We start from the raw sequence: 25,159 nt of genomic DNA, 5'->3' as shown, positions 1-25,159 counted from the left end.
CCCGGCAAGGCAACATTAGGAGATGACGCATCGTTTCGAGGGGCCACATATGGTTTCAAGCGCGACGTGTGAACGAACCAACGCCGAGATCCAAACCGAACACGCGCGGACTGTGGGTTGGGAACCTCGATGAGGCAAACCGGCCCTTGCCATGGTTTGTGTAATTTAGGAGAGGTACCTGGCCGCACCTGCGGGCAATGGAGCCAGGCCATGTCCCCCACCTTCCAGGGGCACTTCCCCTTTGAGCGTCGAGCACACCGCTCGTTCCGGGCCAGGGCTTTGGCAGTAGCCATGCGGGCCCCTTCCCGTGCCTCAGTAACACGGCGAACGGTATCCTGAATGTAATCAGGAAGAGGCTTAGCAGGTCCCCTCCCTCCAGTTCCCAACTGCACATCCATTGGCGGCACGTTTTCACGACCGTACATAAGGAAAAACGGCGAATATCCTGTAGCCGCATGCGGTGTCATCCGGTATGCCGAAAGTACCCCAGGGATATGCAAATCCCAATCAGATTGTTTTTCACTCACCGTGTGACACAACATGGTGGACAAAGTCCGATTTAGCCGTTCGACCATACCATCCGTTTGTGGGTGGTAGGGAGATGTCCGTATCTTTTTAGTTCCAAGAGCCGCACACACCTCCCCCAACAATTTAGAAGAAAAATTCCGGCCTTGGTCTGTGAGGAGCCTCTCCGGCGCCCCCTTGTCCATAACATACCCAAATAGAAAGGCGTCTGTGAAAGACGCAGCTGACTGGTCAGGCAAAGGCCAGGCCATCGGCCAGCGGGAGAGGTACTCCACCCCAACTAGCAAGTATTTATTACCTTTAGCGGATGGCGGGAAGGGTCCCAAAATGTCCAACGCCACCACTCCGTTAACTCTAGACACCTGAATAGACTGTATCGGCGGCACATATGGTTGTTTAGGTGGTTTTCGCCGGGCACACTCGGGACACGCGCGAACGTGACCGACGACATCCGTTGTCATGCCGTGCCAAAAGTAGTCTCGCTGCAACGTCAATAGGGTCTTCTGCACCCCCAGATGTAAAAGCGTGTCCCCATGCAGAGTCCTAATCAATTCGTACCGCAAGGATGCCGGTACAACCAGACGCCAGCGTTCCTGTAACCCTTCCCTCCACATCAGCAGACCATCGCGGAGAGCGGTTTCCGGCATACCACCCGTACCCAGTCTCCCACTCTTCTTCGCAGGCCGATTCCGTAACGTGACCAATGAACCATCCAACATTTGTTCCCGAATCCATACAGCCCTTGGAAGAATCAAAATCCCATCAGCCGGTCCCGGCTCCTTTGGAGCTTCAGGCACCTCGACCGCCAACGCAACAGGCTGAGGGGGGTGCTGAATCGGCACACATCTATGCGTCCCAGACGCGCACGCGCAAGGGGATCGCTGCGGCAACCTAGAAAGCGCGTCCACATTCGCGTGACGCACCCCCTTCCGATGGTGAATTTGGAAGGAAAATTCTTGCAGCGTGTCCAACCACCGCGCCAACTGGCTGGATGGTTGGTCCATCTTGAGAGCATACTGCAAGGCCGCATGATCCGTGCATACAATAAATGAACGACCGTAGAGATACGGTCGAAATTGGCGGAGAAAGAAAACAATTGGCAAAAGTTCCCTGCGTGTGACGCAGTAGCGGGTTTCTGCGGGAGACAAAACCCGGCTACCGTACGCCACCACGCGCTCCACGCCACCTTTGGACTGAGACAACACGGCCCCAATGCCCGTGTCACTCGCGTCCGTATCCAGAATGAAGGGGTGATCGAAATCAGGATAATCCAACGTCGGTGCCGTAGCCAGTCGATCGCGCAGGCCCTGAAACGCTGCCTCTTCTGGCGGTCCCCAAGCAAATTTCCGTCCTTTACCCGTAAGGAGGTGCAAGGGACAAACCTCCGATAATATGAGGCAAACTCCAAAAACCGACGTACATCCCCCACCGTGGCCGGGGTTGGCCAGTCACGGACGCATGCTGTCTTGTCCGGATCCGTGGCCACCCCGTCCGCACTGACGATATGCCCCAAGTAGCGCACGGACCGTTGCAGTAGGTGACATTTCTTAGGCTTAAATTTCAAATTAGCGGAACGCATCCTGGCGAACACAGCCTCCAACCGCAGTAAATGCTCATCAAATGTGCGGCTGAAGACGATAATATCGTCTAAATATATCAGACATATCTCCCACTGCAACCCCGTTAACACCAACTCCATCAACCTTTGAAATGTGGCAGGGGCAGCATTCAACCCCATCGGAAGACAATTAAATTGGAATAACCCCTGTGGCGTACGGAAAGCAGTCTTCTCCCGCGAGGGCTCATCAAGGGGAAGCTGCCAGAATCCCGAAGAGAGATCTAGCATTGAAAAGAACTTCGCCCCCGACAAGGCATCGAGGGAGTCGTCCATACGCGGCAGGGGGTACGCATCTGCCACCGACACTTTATTCAATTTTCGAAAGTCGACACAAAATCGCAATTTGCCGTCCTTCTTTTTAACCAAAACAACAGGCGCGCCCCATGGGCTGTTAGATGGAGATATTATGTTCGCAGCCAACATGTCATCCACTGCCCCTCGAACCTGATCTCGCTCCGCCGGACTCATCCGATGCGAGTTTAACCGAATAGGGGCAGCGTCCCCTGTGTCAATATGATGGTAAAGCAACGAGGTGCGTCCCAAGTCCAAATCGTCGGAGCTAAACACATCAGAATAACTCAATAATAATTTACGAAGCGCACAACGTTGTTCCCCGGAAAGGGAAGAATTTTCCCCACACAATTCGGCGATCCAGCGATTATCTGCGGCCCCAGGGCCTGAAACACCACCAACCATGACCTGGCTGCCCAGATGATCTTGTGCCGTAAACGCCGTAGTGGCATGTGCCACAACCGTACCAGCCGGCACACACACATTTTCGGTACTTGCATTAAGCACCTGCAGAAACGGCTGCTGGTCTGGCCGGACAATAATTTGCGCCCCAACGAGCGCCGATCCGCCCGTTATGGTGGCGGACGGCGACAACAAAACCCCAATTGCACCTTGACGACCAGGTACAGGCTTCCGATATCGCAAGGGGATAAGCATCTGTGAGCCAGGTGGAATATCAACAGATACCTCGGACAGCGCCTGCACCTGAGCGACCGGAGCAGGTCGCCCCCAGGGCGACGGTAGAAATGTAATTTTTCGCCCACCCGGTAATTCAATGCAGTTTTCATTAATTCGAATTAGAATGGGCATCTTGGCCAGGAAGTCAGTTCCCAACAAACAAGGAACCGCAAGAGACCTCGAAATTAACACAATTCCCGAGGCCGACACTCCCCCGATAGATGTTTTAGCGTCCACCTGGCCCACAATGCCCATGCTACCCCCGTTCGCAGCGACGCAGGAATCGTAAACCGGACGCAAGGCCTCAGGTGGGATGTCCAACAGATGGAAAATTACATCTGATATAATGGTCGCGGACGCCCCGGAATCCACTAAAATACGCACGTCCACCCCTTGTATAGAACCAGGTACAGTGGACGAACCAGTAGCGGCCGCGAGGACCCGCCGTGCCAATTTACACCACTGCGTTACCGAGCGACGTGGCCCAGTCGATGGCCTCCCCCCGTTATTAACAACACTCGGATCGCACGACAACGGTGATGAGTGAGGTGTCAAGCCTTGCCGGGTGTCTGGTGCGCACCGACTTGCCTGTCCTGGAGGATCCTTCCGTGGCACGTCCGCTGTCGAGGCCTCCTGCTGGGGCGGACCTGGGACACGGGCCCAGCAGTCCCTGGCGTAATGGCCTTTACGGCCGCAGCGGTAGCAGTCGCTGCAGGCCCCCCATCCCGACGCTCCCGTGTCGGCGGTGCAGATCGCGGCCCCGGCCTACTGCAGGCCGACCACTGAGCAGAGGCGGCTGTCAGCTCCTGCGGGCCCCCCCCCCGTCAGGAACGTACACCGCCTTCATGGGATCCCAACCCGCGGCACTTCCTTTGACGATGGGCCTCCCCGTCCACGTCGTGACTTGCTTCCAACGGCGCAGGTTGAACTGGGCATCAAGACATTTAGCGGCCGCCCGGGATGTCAGCTTTTCGTGGCCACACACCGGCATAGGAATCCCCAAATCCCGGGAGAGCTCGAGCATCTTACCCAAGATGAGAGGTTCGAGCAGGTCAGGCTCCGTCTCCGGGTATGCAGCCATGGCCAACTCCAATACCGCACCCCTGTATGCCACCGGCGACTCCTCGGGTGCTCGCTGACGTTGAACAAACCGGCAATGAGCATCATCCGGTGGCTCATATGCATTTGCCATCTCGTCGAAAACTCCTCTCAATGTTTTCTTCTTCTCGGCCTTTATAGAACGGAATAATCTCACCGACTCGTCATCGAGAAGAGTCGGTAAAACCTCCAATGCCTCAGCGTCCGTCCACCTAGCTGAGCGTACCGCCGCCAAAAATCTGCAGGCGAAAGCACTCCAATCGCCACCGATGAAGAATTATTTAACGGTCGTGAGATGACGACTGCGACTCCTTGTTGCGCCGTCCTCAGCCGATGACTCACCAGGCGGCATATTCAAAATGGCGTCGCATCGCAACGTGTTCAAGATGGCGGCCTCTCGCCGCGGAGAGCGCAAGATGGCGGCTTCCCGCCGTTCTTCTCCTGCCACGCCCAAGATGGCGTCTTCGTGCCGCGTGGCCGATGGCGCCGACAGCGGAGGCAAGGCGGCGACCTGCGGACCTCCATCGGCTCTCCCCAATGCCGTCCTCGGCGTGACGAGCTCGCACAATTGCGCGAGCACGATTTTCAGTGTCTCCAGCTGCGCCGCCATCTGTCTCCATCGCAAGTCCGCGTCCTCCGGCGCAGACGGGTCCACCGACGCGGCGACATCTTGGACTCCCGGACCCGTACTCGTTCCCGCACGGATCTCCTCTTCCATCGCAGGCAGGTCCACCGCCTGAGGAAGGTCGTCGTCGTCGGATGATGATGCAGATGATGACATGCTGTTTCACTTCTGACACCAGTGTAATAAAGGACTCGATCACTGGGTCTGTCTCCGTTGTCCTTTATTTGGGTTCTTTACACTTGTCCCACACGGCCCTCGCTCAGAGCCTCCCCGCTTGGCAGCTCCACAGCTGCCTTCGCTCCCGTAGCCTTCTCGCTCCTGCAGCTCCGCTGCAGGTCCCCTGTGCAGTCCTCCGGCTGTTCTCACTGCAGCTCCACCGCTGCTCCTCGTTCCTCCGTGCTCGGTCACCGCTGGCCGACGGTGCCGAGTCTTACTCTGTGTGTGTGGCGATCTCGCCACTCTCCAACCTCCGCCCTGCGTGGCCTCACTCTATCTCTATCCCCAACACTCTCCCGTCTCTTCCGGTATCTCTCCCTTAAGACCTCACCCCTCTCTCACACGTGACCTAACTCCTCCCCCCCGTGACGTCATATCCGCGAGGCCGTTTACGCCCGCATTACACCTGTATAAGTGTAGTGTATCGTGTCGTGTATAGTGTAGTGTGTAGGTTAAACGTTGAGTTTCATAAGGGCACCACGGGGTGACCCACCCAGCCCCACCCTCCCCACCCAGGCCCACCCAGCCCCACCCTCACCCTCCCCACCCAGCCCCACCCTCACCCTCCCCACCCAGCCCCACCCTCACCCTCCCCACCCAGCCTCACCCTCCCCACCCAGCCCCATCCTCCCCACTCAGCTCAACCCTCCCCACCCAGCCCCACCCTCACCACCCAGCCCCACCCTCACCCTCCCCACCCAGCCCCATGCTCACCCTCCCCACCCAGCCCCACGCTCACCCTCCCCACCCAGCCCCACTCTCACCCTCCCCATCCAGCCCCACCCTCACCCTCCCCACCCAGCCCCACCCTCCCCACCCAGCCCCACCCTCCCCACCCTCACCCTCCCCACCCAGCCCCACGCTCACCCTCCCCACCTAGCCCCACCCTCACCCTCCCCACCCAGCCCCACCCTCCCCACCCAGCCCCACCCTCACCCTCCCCACCCAGCCCCACCATCACCCTCCCCACCCAGCCCCACCCTCCCCACCCAGCCCCACCCTCACCACCCAGCCCCACCCTCACCCTCACCACCCAGCCCCACCCTCACCCTCCCCACCCAGCCCCACCCTCACCACCCAGCCCCACCCTCACTCTCCCCACCCAGCCCCACCCTCACCCTCCCCACCCAGCCCCACCCTCACCCTCCCCACCCAGCCCCACCATCACCCTCCCCACCCAGCCCCACCCTCCCCACCCAGCCCCACCATCACCCTCCCCACCCAGCCCCACCCTCCCCACCCAGCCCCACCCTCACCACCCAGCCCCACCCTCACCCTCACCACCCAGCCCCACCCTCACCCTCCCCACCCAGCCCCACCCTCACCACCCAGCCCCACCCTCACCCTCCCCACCCAGCCTCACCCTCCCCACCCAGCCCCTCTCCACCCAGCCCCACCCCTCCCACCCCCAACTGAATCACCTTAAGGCTGGGAATGTTGAAAGAAACACGAGGCAAAAAGATCCGCTTTTTTCTTTTCGAGGCTTTTATGAATGGAGCCACCCTCCCTCAGTTCAATTTTGTGAATGAAACATCGCCCGTCTCCTCATTGGCCCGAGTCGCGGCGGTGCCCCCCCCCACCACTAACCGCCCCCCCCCCCCCTCTACAAACCCCAACCCACCGCTCCCATTGGTCGGCGCCCCCGAGCCAATGGTGGGGCTGGGCCAGACAGACAGACAGACAAATAATCCCTGGTGGGCAGTGTGGAACTGTTGTTCCTACCTGTATAAATGTGTTGCCTTGATAGTCTACGTCTACGACTCAGTTGAACTCATTACATATGTAGGACTTGAGATGACACGCCACGCGTTTGGTTGCGATGCGAGCGTGCAGCGGACAGTGGGGGCAACTGAGGACATACAGTTGTTGTTGCGCCAATTAAGGGGTGAGGTCATTAAGAGACGCCACAGATGTTAAGAGTAACTGAGGACGCAGGACGGTGATTGGTCGAGAGGGTAAGTGTCTGGGACTGGCGTCGGGATGTCTACGAAAACAACATCACGTGACATCACGTGAGGCTGGGGGCCATGGGGGCGAAGGAAGGAGCGGGGAATGACATAACTAATTGGGACTAATTGGTTCGGGGATAAAGGCAGAGCGTAGCGGAGATACGGGAGTCAGCGTTGGAGTTGGTGCCTAGGACAAGAGTGTATAGTATAGGGTAGCAGTGGACAGGAGTGTATAGTATAAGGTAGCAGTGGACAAGAGTGTATAGTATAGGGTAACAGTGGACAAGAGTGTATAGTAGGAGGTAGCAGTGGACCAAGAGAATACAGTATACGGTAGCAGTGGAGAGAGAGTACGAATGGAGTAGCAAGGACGGAGCGAGTAGAGCGTAGGAGCAGCAGAGTATCGGACCTTGGTGGAGAGAGAGAGAAAGCGAGCAAAGCGGCGAAGCGGAGCGAGCGAATGGAGGGACATTGAGTGGGGTTGATGAGGAATTGTACATTGAAGAGTATGGAGGAACATTGAACGATGCTGTCGGAGATGTGAACTATATGCGAAATAAAAGGAACGAGAAAGACAAAGAAGTTGTCGCGTCAGTAAGAGTCCTACAACTGGAGTCAGAAGTGATCTAAAAGGACTACGCCGACATGTCGAAGAAAGTGGCGAAAAAGAAGAACTTACCAGTGGCCTCGTCGGCCGACAGCAGCGACGCGGACGTGATACCCCCGTCGGGGTTGGAGGTGCCCGCTCCCCCGGCGGACGCGGCTGATGGGGCGCTGCTGTGGGACGAGGGCAACCCGAAAGTCGAGGATGAGCCGAGCCCGCCGCACGTGTGGAGAGCTGCGATGGCTGCGTGGGACGTCAGGATGGCGGCGCTCACGAAATAATTCAAACAGTTTATGCAAACGATATGGACGGCGCCGACGGTATCGGATCAGCTGCCGCACGAGCTCGTCACATCTGCGGAGGCCGGCGGCGCGGCTGTATCTCCCGATGCGCCAGGTGCACAGCTGGACACCGAAGAGGAGCCGGAGTCGCTGACTTCGAGCACGCGACGCCGACTGCACGTGGAACGCGTTGTGGTTCAAGTCGGCGACTGGACGGCGTTTACACGACGGTTTCGGGCAGCATACGAGTCGCTCGGGTGGACGGACGCTGAAACGCTATGAGCTCTACTGACAGCCTTGGACGACGATGCACTGGCGACGTTCTATGACCTCCCTGGGGGGGTTCGCTTGTCGTTGGCGGAGACATTCATGGTGATGCAGGACATTTACAAACCGCGATCGGTCGCCAAGCACAAGTTTCAGTTGAGACGGCAGGCGGAGACAGAGTCTCCCCTCGCGTATTTCAGTGCGCTATTGACCCTCGGAAAAGCGGCTTACCCGGTGATGGATCAGGCCGCCCTTGATTCCTTGGCCCAGGAGAAGCTGTTGCAGATGGCAAAGGAGCTACAAGTCGTCCTCTCACTTCCCAGCAACAGCGTCGACGACGGGTCATCTTTGCAGATTGCCAGGAACATCCAGGCCAACCTGGATCTTCGCGACGAGCCGGCGGCGGTGACATCACAGCCCCTGGTGGTGTGCGCCGGTGCGGCCGGGGGCCTGTCGGAATTCGAGCCGGAGTCGCTGATGGCAGAGGCCGCACGGCCGCTTGGGGGCCCACCTCGCCGCCCGCGACGTTCAGACACGGCGGTCCGCTGACGTGCTACGAGTGCGGCCATCGAGGACACTTCGCACGGGACTGCTGGAGTCGGAGAGGTGTCTTCCCGCAGACATCAGGAGGCTATAACCGCGGACTCTTCCCATCACAGGATTATCAGGCGAGTCACGACACAGGCAATACATGGCCGTATCCTACACCTCACCCATCCGCGACACCACACACTGTTGATCCCCCTTCGAATGACTCACATGGGAATGCTGTATGGGGTGCATTGGCTCATCGTGTTCTGGGAGCTGCGCCGGGGTCGTCGGATGTGATGGCGCTTGTTCAAGGGGTTCTGGTTAGAGTTATTATCGATACGGGGGCTTCTGCGACCCTCATTTCCTTGCAAACTTTTTGATTATTACAAACCTCGCCCCATGTTTTGGAACCGGTGGATGGCCCATGTATAGCGGCGAATGGGGACAGTTTGGGAATTTTGGGTCGAGTACTTGCAACGATACAAGTTGGAGAGGTGTGTGTAACGGGATACGTTTTGGTTTTGTCTGTTCTGGCCGTGCCATGTTTGTTGGGCACAGATTTTTTGCAAAAAATGGCAATAAAAATTTCGATTGAGAAGGGACGATTGGAATTGCCATCGGGGAAATGCCTTAAATTTTTTGGAACTCCATCTAAATTTGCTCGTGGTAACGCTGTGGTTCAGGCGGTGGTTAGCCGCACGGTGTGCGTCCCACCTGCGACACAGATACTTATGCCGTTACGGTTGAAAAAGGGCTGTCAATGGGTAATTTGGAGGAAGGCATTCTGTGGACACCGTCGAATGCCGTGGTATGAACGCCCTCCTTGGTGGGTGCTTTTACGATGGTGCCAACGACGGGCGAACCCTTCATTCAGATTGTGAATACTGGGCACGAGTCAGTCGTCATTCAAGAGGGGTCCACGTTGGCGCACGCGTCGGTTGCGCGGGACTCGGAAGGGGATGCGTGCATGGCAGCTGGGGAAGGAGACACGCTGCCACGGGATGAGGAGGAGCCGGACTGGTTTTGCGATTTGTACGCTCGCAACGACGATTTGACACCCGAGCAGCGGTCGCGTTTAAGGGGTTTGCTTTGGGAATTCAGGGACGTTTTCAGTTCAGGGAAATTTGATGTCGGTCGCACGTCCCTGTTGCGGCATCATATTGATACTAGGGATGCACCCCCGATTCGGTTAAATCCTCACCGGGTGAGCCCGCTGGAGAAGGATTGCATTCGGAAAACGGTGGACGAGATGTTGCAACAAAATATCGTCTCTCCTTCTTCCAGCCCATGGGGGGCTCCAATTGTATTGGTTAAAAAAACGGGATGGTTCTCTGCGATTTTGTGTGGATTATCGGAAATTGAACAAGGTTTCGGTGGCGGATGCATACCCGCTCCCGCGCATTGATGACTCATTGGACGCTTTGTCCGGTGCGAAATTTTTCTCCACTTTGGATCTTTTGGTCGGGCTTTTGGCAATTGCCCTTGGACGAGGAATCTAAACCGAAGACGGCCTTCCGCACGCCTCAAGGGTTGTTCCAATTTAACGTTCTACCGATGGGGCTGCACTCCGCGTCAGCCACTTTTCAAAGATTGATGGAACTTGTATTGTCCGGATTGCAATGGGAGTCATGTTTGATATACCTTGACGACGCCATTGTGTTCAGTACAGATTTTGAGAGACACTTGCAGCGGCTGCGGGCTGTGTTTGGTAGGGTACGGGACGCCAAATTGAAATTTAAACCCCAGAAATGCCATTTGTTGAGAACATCCATTAAATACTTGGGGCACGTGGTCAGTGAAGCGGGGGTTGCCACAGACCCGGAGAAAACCAGTTGTGTACGTGCGTGGCCAGTGCCTAAGACAGTGTCGGAAGTTCGTAGCTTCATGGGATTTGCGTCATACTACCGTCGATTTGTTAAAAACTTTGCCACGATTGCGAGGCCACTGCACACGCTGACTGCTAAGGGCAAAAAGTTTCTATGGGGTGACGAGGAACAGCGTTCGTTTGAGACGCTCTGGAAAGTTTTGGCTGATGCACCGCCGCTCGGATATCCAAATTTTGCGGAAATGTTTATTTTGGACACCGATGCCAGTGACACGGGCATCGGCGCTGTATTGTCGCAGACGATTGACGGAGTTGAAAGGGTCGTCGCATATGGCAGCCGGGTACTGTCCCCGGCAGAGCAAAGATATTGTGTGACACGCAGGGAATTGTTGGCGATTGTACACTTTGTGCAGCTGTATCGACCATACTTGTATGGGAAACAATTTTTGGTCCGCACGAACCACGCGGCACTGCAGTACTCCTTGCGGATCGATCAACCCTCGGGTCAGATGGCCCGGTGGCTTGAGGTCCTGCAGGGATACTCCTTCACAGTTCAACACAGGAAAGGGACGCGTCATGTTAACGCGGATGCTCTGTCCCGATTGCATCAGTCGTCGGGCTTGTGTAGATGCTCCGAGGGATCGCTGCGCTATGGGCCACCGCTGCAGGGCATTCCGGCCATGACCGCTGCAGCCGATTCGGACCGGGTTGACGAAGCACCGGCTAAGGAGCCTGGGTTGCTAGGATTTCCACGGGAGTGTTGGGCGCGCTTGCAAGCGGACGATCCTTTGCTTACCAGAATGAGGCTTCGGGCCTCCCGTTCCAAACAGTCGGATGATCGGGCCTTTCTTCGGCTCGTAGACGACCTCCTGGTCAGGTGTTATGTCGTCTTACAGAAGTTTTGTATTGTGGTACCACTATGTTTGAGAGGAGAACTTATTCGCGACACGCATGAGCGATTGATGCACTTGGGGGAGAAGAAAACAGCTTTGACTTTGAGTAACGATTTTTATTGGCCAGGATTACAGAATGATGTTCATTTGTATGTTAAGGCTTGTCACGAGTGCGCACGGCGGAAGGCGCCGGCACAGCCATATCGGGTACCATTGCAGTCGATACGTGTTTCGCGGGTGAACGAGATTGTAGCCCTTGATATTCTGGGACCATTCCCTGTTACCCCGCGGGGTCACAAATACCTGCTTGTGGGGGTCGAGTACCTCACTCGGTGGCCTATGGCATGGCCGCTAGCGGACCAATCAGTAGGATCGATCGTGGAGGCTTTCCTGCAGGGTTACGTTTTTGACAAAGGTGCCCCGGAGCACCTGCTTACGGACCAGGGTAAGAATTTTTCGTTCCGCCTATTGAAGGAAGTGTGTGACGCATTGGGTACAAGGAAAATTCAGACATCCCCATACCACCCGCAAACTGACGGGATGGTCGAGCGTCTTCATCGAACATTGACGTCTATGTTGTGCCAACAGGTTAATTCGACTCAGACAGACTGGGATCTACATGTTCCGGCAGCCTTGGCCGCTTATAGATTAGCCCCACACGCTTCGACAGGGTATTCACCCTTCTATTTGATGTATAGTCGTGAACCAGAAGCCCCGGCCTTGGTCAGGCTGGGGGTGAAATCTAAAGGGAAGTCGCCAGCGGTGCCTGTCCCCATGCTTGAGGCATTGGATCGGTTGAAAGAGGCTAGGGAGGCCTCGGTGGGAAATACGGAACGAAGGCAGGTGGCTAATGAGCGCCTGCACTGCACGGTACACAGCCTCCACGTGAGCCATGGCAGGTGGGGGACAAGGCCTGGTTACATTGTCCGATGGTGCCGGTAGGCACATCACCGAAATTGCATCGGCCCTGGCAGGGGCCCGTTGAGATTGTGGAAGTTTGTCGGGATCAGAGTGCGAGGATTCAATACGGTCGCCGATTGTGGCATATTCACCCGTCACGCTTGAAGAGATATGTGGTGCCTTATGATACGTCATCTCCCATCCCGGAATGGCCTGTATTGGATGTGTCCGACGAGCGTACCGTGCGACGAAGAGAGAACGCACCTCAGCAGTCTACCCCCCGTGTGTCTGCAGGATCGCCATTTTTGAGTCAGGAGCCACCCCGGGATACACGAGACCACGTTGGGGTCTCATCTGGAAATGGCCAGTGTAACAAAGATGGACGCACATCTCGGGCAGGACGCAGCCCCGTGCCCGTGGAGAGATAACCCCTGCCCCCTGTTCACTCGAGCCAGGGCGATGGACCGGCCGCAGGAACCCGCTCAAGAAGATTGACTTTTTCATAAAACTTTGGGTGACATCGACTTTGGGGATCGTGTACATTGTTGGGTTATTGTGTATTATCGCGTGACGCGTTGTGTTTAGCCGGGACAGCTAACTTTTTCACCAGGGGGGGGGGGGGGGTGATGTAGGACTTGAGATGACACGCGCCATGCGTTTGGTTGCGATGCGAGCGTGCAGCGGACAGTGGGGGCAACTGAGGACATACAGTTGTTGTTGCGCCAATTAAGGGGTAAGGTCATTAAGAGACGCCACAGGTGTTAGGGGTAACTGAGGACATACCGTTGTTGTTGCGCCAATTAAGGGGTAAGGTCATTAAGAGACGCCATAGGTGTTAAGAGTAAATGAGGACGCAGGACGGTGATTGGTCGAGAGGGTAAGTGTCTGGGACTGGCGTCGGGATGTCTACGAAAACAACATCACGTGACATCACGTGAGGCTGGGGGCCATGGGGGCGAAGGGAGGAGCGGGGGATGACATAACTAATTGGAACTAATTGGTTCGGGGATAAAGGCAGAGCGTAGCGGAGATACGGGAGTCATTGTTAGTGTCGGAGTCGCAGTTGGAGTCAGCGTTGGAGTTGGTGCCTAGGACAAGAGTGTATAGTATAGGGTAGCAGTGGACGAGAGTGTATAGCATAGGGTAGCAGTGGACAAGAGTGTATAGTATAGGCTAGCAGTGGACAAGAGTGTATAGTATAGGGTAACAGTGGACAAGAGTGTATAGTATAGGGTAACAGTGGACAAGAGTGTATAGTAGGAGGTAGCAGTGGACCAAGAGAATACAGTATACGGTAGCAGTGGAGAGAGAGTATGAACGGAGTAGCAAGGACGGAGCGAGTAGAGCGTAGGAGCAGCAGAGTATCGGACCTTGGTGGAGAGAGAGAGAGCGAGCAAAGCGGCGAAGCGGAGCGAGCGAACGGAGGGACATTGAGTGGGGTTGATGAGGAATTGTACATTGAAGAGTATGGAGGAACATTGAACGATGCTGTCGGAGATGTGAACTATATGCGAAATAAAAGGAACGAGAAAGACAAAGAAGTTGTCGCGTCAGTAAGAGTCCTACACACATACAGAGACTCATCTTCTTAGGTTTTTTCCGGTAAAGTCACGTAGAAAGTAAAATAAAATAAAAACAAAAATCACGACGTTTCGGAGGCAACACAAGTCTCCGTCATCAGGTGGGACCGTCACAGCCAGATTAGCTGTATCAAGTGAGGCAATGATTCAAGATGTAATCCCTTAAAAGCGAGTTGAGGGGGGAGGGAGAGGGAGGGGGGAGCTCATCAGACTATGGTAGCCAATGAAAGGAACGTATCGGGAGGGAGGGGGGGCGAGGCCAAAAGGGTGGGCGATGGACGTGGAAGCGCTTGTGCCCAAGCGGCCAATTACTGCACACGCCAACACAATGGAGCGATTGTGCGCAAGCGGCCAGCCACTGCACCCGCCAACACAATGGGCAGAGAGGAGGAGGGGGAGGTCTAATACACATGATAGACAAAAGAACGAAAATGATGATGGGTACAAACTTAGGGGGAGCTCATCAGACTATGGTAGCCAATGAATGGAACGTATCGGGAGGGAGACTCCTCTAGTTACGAACGCGTTTGGTTCCAGAGGTCTGTTCGTAAGTCCATTTGTACAAGTTTACTGTCGATTCCAAACATGTTATACGGTATGTATACTAAACACGGGGAATGGCTTTAAAAGTTGTATAATCTTATGTTGATGCCACTGGTTCTTCATGTTCTGCAGATATAAATACCACTGGTTCTTCATATTCTGCAGATGTAGATGCCACTGGTTCTTCACGTTCTGCAGATGTATATGCTAATTTCCTTTGGCGCTCGTATTTATTCTCTACTCTTCTGAAAAATGTACCAAGAGATATCTGCACAGTTGTTCTCTTCGTCTCTTCATAAATCAACTTGTAACAGGCAAAAGCATCGTGAACAGTTATAACTGGACATACGGACATGTTTATTCGTATCTCTGACAGTTCGTAAGTCGAGCTTCTTTCGCACCGTACGTAGCCAACTGTGTTAATCGGAGGTGCGGGGGAAGGGCAACAAACTAATCACACAAAGCAGTTTTAAAGAAGTGGTACCACTACTACGAGGTGTGATGGTACCACTGTACCACTGCTTTACTCTTTATGTACCATTCTTTAAACGCCTTGAACATTGTTCGTGTGAAATATGTTTGCTTTTGTACAGCACAGTATACTGCAGATAAATAACGTGGAGGATGGTTCATGTCAATGATTTCTGCTAGGGATTGTTTGCAATCCCAAAATAACTTCCGCCAAAATAATTGTATTTGCGCCAAGCACGCCACTGGTGCTATTTCTCAGAGTGAAAGCACAGCACGTGCGTATGAATTCACATAACTGGATTAAAATGCCCAAAGGAACTTCTTAAATTTGCGGCAATCAAGATCGTTTTGAGACGGTTAGCTTCTCTCTCTATATTGATATTCTGGCTGCCCCCTGCTGCCCAGCAGTAGATATGACATTCAGTGTATTATGGCTCCTTGTATTTTGATGAGTTGCAAACATGCATTTACGGAACACTTACATGACTCCACTGTTGTGTGAAGGCCTCTTTATAGTCTGTCTATAGCCAGATGTTACGATATGGTAATGTAAAAAAAAAGAATTATAAACACATAGCTAATATTAAACATATCTTTATTATGACTATATACATTGTATATATCACAAAACACTGTATTATTTTCCTATGCAAACACATTGTTGTAAATTTGGATCCAAAGCATGTGGAAATACTAAAGTTAGGAAAAAAAGGAAAGATTAATTGTGTTAAAATATATAAAATTATAACTATTGTATTTAATAATCAAATTAATTATCAATGGAACTTTGTTCATTCAGTCTTAGATTAAGTTATACACATGCTTTTCAGTCGTGGCATTTGTTCTGCCATACTAGGAATGATTCAGACATCACTCGTCACTAATGTTCGCCATGGTCCGGAATCGAAATTAGGTTTTCCAGGTTCTTAGTGCAGTGTGCTAATAACTGATACCTCTAGAATTAATTCAGAGCCTATTGCAAGGGAGGCATGAGTTACAAAAGTAAATATAAAAGCATACCAGGGGGAAAAAATACATACTTAATTTGAAAGAGATATCAGTCAATGCATTTAGACTGGACAAATGCTAACACTAATCTACAGTATAAGATACAAATGGTATGGCCCTTGTTGGCTGGCATGGCATTCAAATTCATTCCAAGATTGGCTTACATCAATGACGTAGCCCAGCTTTGACTAAAGTATTGTAAATTCATGGGCCAATGAACTGTATCACAAACTGACTACTACAACATATTCTGTATGCATCATTTTAAGTCTGATTCTCTAAATAAGGCAATTTTTCTGAGATTAAAAGTTTATCTTGCCTGCGCATTTTCACAAAACCCATACAACACTGACATACAAAGATCAGGAATGATTATATCGTGCATACAATTGGAAGTGGTTTTAATGTGAAATAACAGATACAAACTAAATTTGAAATTGTATTTAGAATTGTCATCACACATTCGCACGTACAACATACACCATTTGAGTGCTTTGGATTAACCAGCTGAAAAAATGGGTCTATCTGATTGACACAAAGAGTGGTGTGTATACCACTTATACATAGTAGGAAATATACATTGCTCTCCGATATGTGCTGGGAAATTGTGTGTCCATATGTGCACGCCTCACACGTGCAATTAAAGTGGAAAAGCCACACTTTCGTACCCAAATTATAAAATCAATACGGTACACAGCATATATATATATTCAACCATTTGTCAATCACACTGCTGTAAGAAAACCTCTCCCATGCTGTATCCGTCATGAGGTTGGTTGACCATACATCACCATGCTCCTCAGTCAATGTGGCGGGGTGGGGGGGATACTTGATGGTGGGCGGGGTGGTGGATTGGGTATTGGTGGTGGGTGGCACGTAACAGGAGGGCGGGGGCAGCACTGGTCATATACAGTAGCACGTGCCGCTGATGTTCGGGTCGCCGGTGTAGGCTTACCTGCAATGAATCGCATGCATAATTGTGCACTCTGTAGCATATGGAAAGCTAATAAATAATTCTGCACAGCTACGTTGAGCCAGGTGCGGGTTTTTTTTTATTCTTGTAAGAAAAGGCAAATAGTGATCAGGGATTAGACCCTGAGCCGCCAATTGAGATTTGGGCTGACCTCGGGACCGAGGAATTCAGCTGCGGTGTTGTGACGTTGGAGGGTGTCTCTGATCACTATTGCAGATACGCGATTTCCCTTCTGAACAGGACTTTCGAAAATAAAGTTTTGCCGTTTCACACACCTCCTGGTGCTCAGCTGTTGTGGAGTCGCCCACTTCTCCGGAAGACAGAAGACAATGCTGAGTCACCACTACTCGTTGTTGTTGCTGTCTATTTCGCCGACCTGTCCCCCAACCTCTCGCAATGATTCACGACAGGAGGGGATGGATCCAATGTGGAGGGTTCCAAAATCAGGCCACTGGGTTCATAGCAGAGTGTGTTAACCGCTGTGCTAACTGCTGCACCACCACTCCAACATCTGACGTTTTACATTTTAGATGGCGTCAGAGGTAACATCAGAAAATCTTAAAGCACGTGAAATTGCTTCATAAGTTCCCTACTTTTCAATTACACAAACACCAGTGGATTATTTTTTTCACATTCAAAATGTGATTTATATGTAAAGGATTGAGGGGTAAGATTATTGCTGTGTTGCACAATGCAGCTGTTCACAAGGTCTGCGCCAGATGTGTAAAATCTGTATGCATCAGTTGGAAGGGCAAGTGGCTTTAGGATTTTAGGAAAAAAAATGTTGGCAACTGTTTTTAAACATTCCATGAAAAAAATCCTGCTGTATCTCAGAGAAGCACACATTTAATAAACCTGCTTTAATATACTATATTCTTTATAGATGTGCACGCGCACACAAAGTTCAGGATTAAGTACGTTTTGCAATATTGTACATGTATATTATTAATTTATATACGGTAGTTGTATCTTTTTTTAATTCTTTTACATCATTTATATACCCAGGAAGGCCTCGGCGGTCTCAAGACGTATTCCTTTTAGTAAAGGATCAAACTTGAGATATGTTTCCAATCCCTTACAGGTTTCTTTTTTGTGTGGGAGAAAACTACAAATCCTCACATATACTAGGAGATAGCAAATCATAATTACACAGATATGGTCAGCAATCTACTTGCAGAAACTGCAAGACAATACTTGCTGTACTGTCTGCGTCATGTTCATCAATATTTCAGCAAGTGGGTTGGATAATGTACACATTTTAAATGTACATTTCAATCAACCTCATGGTTTTACAGAAGTGATATATCCCATGGCTAATGAAGTATGACACGGAAAAAAAGTCACGGTCTGATTGAATATTACTCATACGAGGCTTAAATGTGTTGTTACTGGTTACATTTTACTCAGCATAAACTCTTTCCCCTTTGGCCACAATTGTGGCAAAATGAAACTGAATGAGTTTAACAGATTATTACTGCTTTGGGCATGTCTCATTTAAATCCATCAATAGCATATCAGCATTAATCCATTGATATTTCAACAATTAATGTTTCATGTAACTCTGCTTAATTTCAGTGTTAAGTACTGCTTGCCAGCACTCAAATCTCAACATTGATCCCAATATTGGACAATTTGATCCAATAGCTGATATATATTTACTCCAGCATGTATCACTTGACAGAGCCCTGCATTCTTCAAGCGACCCATAAAACCACATTACATTACGTCATTAGCAAGGATGTGGGAAAGAGGTGTGAAGCGTGAGTGGTCGAAAATTTACTCAGACATCGTGTTCAAAGGCACACAAGGGTCTCGGCACCAATATCATTGCATGTTCTTTCTAATCTCAATAACCTTAAATCATTGCATGTGCAAATAGAGTGCCTATCTTAACTACAGTAAATAACAAAAATAATACACTCCCATCGAACAAAGATAGTCACTGCATCGTGCTCGTTTGGATGCACTTTTGTGGTGATCTGGAACACTGTTCTGATATTAGGAAGTCATTGGAGCTATGCACTTTTACATCGAGATTGAAAACTTATTTCTCTAAAACTGCTTTTTGTGTTTAGTTTATTGTCCTTCCACCGCACCTCCGATTAGCACGGTTGGTTACATATGGTGCAAAAGACGTTCAACATACATAAATATACATACAACACCTAATCCACCACTTCATAAACAATAATGCTACATTCACTTATAAAGCTACTTTTAAAACAAGAAGCCAATATTTAAGTGAATAGCATGTTGCAGAGATGTTGTGTAGACCAAATCAATTAGTCCAATTCAAGTGTTGGCAAAAAGGAAGTGTTCACAAATATTTGGCAGACATGCGTGCAATTAAAATTGAACTATATTCCGTCAATTTGGCCATTTGAAAAATCTGGCAGAAGGAACGTTTCCACCGGTACAAATAATAAGGTTCGCACTGTTAATGTTCTCAAATCAGCACAGGACATCATTGTTTTACTGAAACCAGGGCTTCAGTACAAAATCTATTTGTATTAACAGAGATTGAGTGAGTAAACAAACAGTAACATGATGATGAATATTGTATAACTATAGAGCAGCATAACCTTGCTTTTATTAAACTCACATTTAATTACCGAAGTAAATTATTAAAAACAGTCCACATGTTTTCAAATAATATTATTCAACCTGTTGTCTTGATTAATTGTACTTGTTCGAGAATGTGCGCCTTTTACCTTGTTTAATTTGCAAATTTCATTATTGTAGGCATGAGCCAAGATAATGGGCCACATACTGTGGAAGGAAGACTTTGCAGCCTGGAGCATTGATGACTATACTGTGCTGATGGTCTTAATGAGGACGAAAACAGTCCACACATGGATATTGCTGTACCACTCCTGCCTGTCAGTTGGTTACATTTACTTGAATTTATTTTTATGGTCACCAAAAGACAACAGAACCACAATGCACTTCTTCAGGAACTGCTTATGATTTTGCACGTACAAAAAGATTGTATGCGTTTTTTGTGAGTTGTTTTAAACTTGACTCATTGGCCAGTGGTGAACTATGCTGACTTCGTGCTGGTTTTGGCGTTTGCGATAGATAAGTTAAGTAGTTAGTTCATCATTTTCATCCCCTATGGGACGTATGGCCGCAATGAGTTCCCTCCACTTCTTCCTGTCCTTGGAAACATGTTGAGCCTCACCCCAAGAGAGGTTGATCGCTGCCAGCTCGTTCTTCGCGGTCTTGCGCCAGATGGTCTTGGGTCTCCCAGGTTTCCTTTTGCCGGGTGGTGTCCATTTTAGGGCAATTTTTGGTATTCCAATGGCAAGCCCTACCCAGCCAGAACGATTCTAGACCTGGCCCCCCTCAGGTTCAATTCTCAATCCGGGAAACACATTAAGAGCCAAGTTGACCCTTGGGGTGGGGGGTTGGGGGGCATTGTCACTGTACATCATGGCTCATGAAGCATGGGAAGGCACGGCCTGTTGCTATTCTTGGGCCCCGTTGCTATTTATGGGCAGTTCCTTTGTCATTCCTGAGCTGATAGAGTATGGTTACCAATGTTTGTGGAAATTATGGCACTTGGCATTGTTGAGTTGGTCAAAGACCAGCAGAAAGTTATTGTTTTGCCCGATATAGTGGGACATTTTACTGAAGTTCAATAAAGTGCAAAGGTGTTCCCATTTTCAGTCACTCAAAGCAGGTATCCATCGATTAGCAATTTCAGTTTAGACTTTTAAAGTGTTCACAAAACACTGGAGTAAGATATTTGCTGGTATTTACATATAGTGCTTCACATGAAGAAATAAACAAGATACTATCGCCAAACATGTGTTTAGAATTATATTTATAAATAATGTGGGTTTTATATTGTGTTGTGTTTACAAAGGCCAATACAGTATCAACGTGATACACTTCTTCCATGTTTTAAAAATCTATTGGCGTCTCACCCTGTTGTCTAAAAGCTTTATGCACAGCTTCATTAGTTAAGTGCAGTCTCCTAGAGTCAAAAACATTTCCATAGCATTTCCTATGATAGATGTTTTCAATTGTGTGTCAGAACTCAACCAGCAGCTGCTTTCAGGAAAAGCTTTTCAAGACTAAGTGCTCCAGAAATGCCTGGCTGATGAAACCCTTTCATAAATGTCATCAATGATTATATCTGAAAACAGCTTCCAATATGCAATTGAATGCATTTAACATGGATCCGTGTGTGCAGTTGAAGCTAGCATCACCGATGATTTTTTGTAAGTTTGCTCAGCAATGATTGCGGAAATAGAGCAACAGTTTCTGTAATATTATTATACAACACAATGTCGCACTTTCAACAAAATAAACTTGTGTTACTAAACTACCTAAAACATCGCATGAAAATTAATTTAAAACACTTTCGGTGAAACCATCTCAGGATGTTTAAAACACCTCTATTACACAAAAATATATAATTTTAGGTGGTACAGTATGAGCGTTACTTTCAAGTAAAATCCTTAAATACCCAATGGTAAAATAGTACAAATGTATGAATGTAAAACGCATGCTTAAATGCTGCCAAGTAATCCAATGCAATATTCTAGTACATTTTGAAGTTTTTACAAAATGTCAACTTCTGTAAGTAAAAGGTCAAGAATTAGCATTGTCTCCTACGTAGATGCATGAACATATGGTATGGTTCAAGTAACTGTTCATGTAATACTATTATTTATGTAGTGGTGTTATTTCACGCAGACAACTTCTTCTTCTACTGTGTCACTTTTATTCGAACAGAACGCCTCGCATTCAACACCATGTAACTCCGTCGCAATTCTCCCGCTTGCGCTGCTCGCCTGCTTCGCTCTGTTCGCTTCACTCACTCCGCTCTCTCAGCCTCTCACTCTGCTAGCCTCTCCGCTGCTAACCTATCACTACGCACTCTGGTAGCTTCCCGCCGTACCCTCTGCTAGCCTCTCACTATATACTCTGCTAGCTTCTCCACTGCTAGCCTCTCACTATATATTCTGCTAGATTCCCCACTGCTCGCATCTCACTATATACTTTGCTAGCTTCTCTACTGCTAGTCTTCACGCACTCACACTTAGGATTCCGCTAGCTTGTTTGCATTATGACTGAAGGTATTGTGGTCTATGTAAACATGACTCCTTGTACAAAAGGTGTCAGTTTTGTTGCCAGATAGAAGGGTAAAAAAATAATGATCATATTTTTACTGGCAAATGAGGTTCCAATGGTGTAAATGCTTACCCCGAGCTCTCATACTTTGATGGTGCATTGTCTTTGAGTTGTGCGCCTTTTGGCGTCATCTGGTCCAACCCATGTGAGACTAGGCTCTAAGGAAAGCTGTCTCGGGTGTGGACCAATCAACTTCAGGGACAGTGCACATCATCAGAGTTATGTTTTTTGTTTGCATTATGACTGCAGGTATTGTGGTCTATATAAACATGACTCCTTGTATAAAAGGTGTCAGTTTTGTTGCCAGATAGAAGGGTAAAAAACCAATTATCATATTTTTACTGGCAAATGAGGTTCCAATAGAGCAGTGTGATACTTTGTGTTTTATTATTAACAAGGCTATTCGTTCACTCCTCTTCCTTGTGGATTGATGTTGTGGAAATTATTGTCATTTCATTTCAGTTTAAATTTAGTGCTCTTTGTGAAGCTATTTTTATAAAGTAAAACTATTTTATTTATTTTGAGAAAGTGCATATATTTTTCCTCCATCATAACTGTGATCAGATTTTTCACAAGCGTGATAAAACTTGCTGCTTTTTAGTGCCAAATAGTACTACGAATAAATAAATGTTGTGTTTAGGCCTCTGTACCTGACATCTTAACGCAGTAAAATGGCACTAAAACCCTGCCATTTAATACATTTTAAAATACTTGCTCATTGTAATTTCACACAACTAAATTGCGTTTTTCATATCTTATTTTAGACTGATAGACTGTCAATGCTTAACATAATATTTTAAAAAAAGTTAAACAAATTTTAGCTCACACTTTGTTCTAAATATAGTCCATTAATCTCTCAAAGGAAATCAGTTATATCACACGAAAATCACAACTATAGAGAATATTCATACATATGTATGAGCTGCAATGGATATTGTAAGCAAAATACTTTTTAAACGTTGTCAATAATAAAAAAAAATGATGTTTTTGACCAATCCAGTGATGAAATGAGTGGACAGAAAATGTATAAATCAACAAAGCACCTTTATTTGCCCAGAAACATGTAAAAGTACCTCTCTCATTAGTCACTTGGCTCACGAAAATGGCCATTGGAAAAATTTAGATGTTTGTCCTGGACAGCATCTTAGGTGTCATTTTCATCGTCTCATATACCAACGTTTTTGTAAAGAAAAGCAGAGATCTCCAAAGGTTTAAACAAAAAAATCAACAAACTCACCAAAACCCATTAAGTGCAAATGTCTCTCATGGGTTTCAGTTAATATATATAGAGCCCTTACAGCACATATGCATGCATTATCGCTCACGAATTTATAGTTATGGAGACAGGGTGTTGGCATTTTCTTTAATAGTAAGATGGAGTATAGGCATTTTCTTTAAAAGCTGTCACTGTGATACTCCCTTTTCAGCCCAGAGTGATAGCCCAGAGTGTGATCATTTTAGAGGCAGCCATCTCTTCCTTGAACCTACTCTCTCATTTCAACCAACCCCTCCCATTTCAACCAACCCCAACCCTCCTCCCATCTTTGGGGAGGGTTGGGATGGTTTTGATCCAACTTCAATACGCTATCATCTGCAACATTATGCGTTTCTCTCCTTCCTTCAAATGAATCAAATTAGCATATTATTACACTCATACAAAACTAAGTAACTAAATTCCTTATTATACATTTCTGCCAGGTTTTTTTCTCTCTTACCATTATTTCTTCACATACTGCCGACTAATTCAGGCCGACTTATTTTGTAAATTCACTCTGTGTTTCTTCGTTTGATGTGTTCCAAGTCCTTTTGGTTTCTCATGAAGAGACTCGCTGCCTTGACGAGAGCTTTAAAATGAATTAGTCACTTATTTAGCAAATCACTGCCATTTATCTGCATTGGTGGGATGGGTTTATCACAGAAAGTTTGTGTTGTTATTTACATAGCTGTCATCTTTAAAACATTGTCCAATTAAAGCCTTCAGCATACGACAAAGAGAAAACAACTAAAAATCCCATTAGTCCAATTCTGAGAGAATTCCGCATATGCAGATGGAACCCATCTAAATGTGCCCTTACCTAAATGAAGTATAATGACTGATAACAGCATTTTGACAACGTGATAGTCCATATCATGGTATGCTAACAAAAGAAAATTAACAGCTTGGAATGAAAGCATTAATAGTAATGTTTATTGGTTACACACAATTACAAACAATATTTCACGTGAATAAAATACCTGATTCTTTTAAGCAATTATACATATGTAGGACTCGTACTCTCGTTGTCTTTCTCGTCTCGTTTATTCACGCGTAGAGTTCACACTTCCTACTCATCATCGCTCCAGGTCTCTCTGTTCGCTCCGATGCACGATCCGCCATTAACAACACTCCATGTCTCCCCGTTCCTACCGTACACTGTATTCTCTCTATCCACTGCTACCGTACACTGTGTTCTCTCTATCCACTGCTAACCATACACTGTGTTCTCTCTATCCACTGCTAACCGTACACTGTGTTCTCTCTATCCTTATCGTATCTATTCCTGCTCACTGCTGCTCCGTCTCTCTCTCGGGCACCAACCACTCCAGCTCCAATCGCAAGTCCTACATCACCCCCCCCCCCCCCGGTTGAAAAAGTTAGCCGTCCCGGCTAAACACAACGCGTCACACAGAAAACACAACATACAAGGAAAACACAACATACAACAACTGTACACAATCCCCAACTCCCAAAGTTTCAAGAAAAAGTCAATCTTCTTGAGCGGGTTCCTGCAGCCGGTCCATCGCCCTGGCTCGAGTGAACAGGGGGCAGGGTATCTCCGTCCGTGGGCGCGGGGCTGCGTCCTGCCCGAAATGTGCGCCCATCTTCGTTACACCGGCCATTCCTCGATGAAACCCCAACGTAGCCTCGTGTGTCCCGGGGTATCCCCCGACTCAAAAATGGCGATCCTGCAGACACACGGGGAGTAGACTGCTGAGGTGCGTTCTCCCGTCGCCGCACAGTACGCTCGTCGGACACATCCAATACAGGCCGTTCCGGGATGGGAGATGACACATCATAAGGGGCGACATATTTCTTTAACCCCGACGGGTGAACATGCCACCATCGGCGACCGCACCGAATCCTCATACTCTGGTCCCTAC

The sequence above is a fragment of the Lampetra planeri genome, chromosome 6 (genome assembly GCF_965212315.1).
Source record: "Lampetra planeri chromosome 6, kcLamPlan1.2.h2, whole genome shotgun sequence".
Classification (NCBI taxonomy): Eukaryota; Metazoa; Chordata; class Hyperoartia; order Petromyzontiformes; family Petromyzontidae; genus Lampetra; species Lampetra planeri.
The sequence above is the reverse complement of the archived record's forward strand: the minus strand, read 5'-3'. Positions refer to the sequence as shown.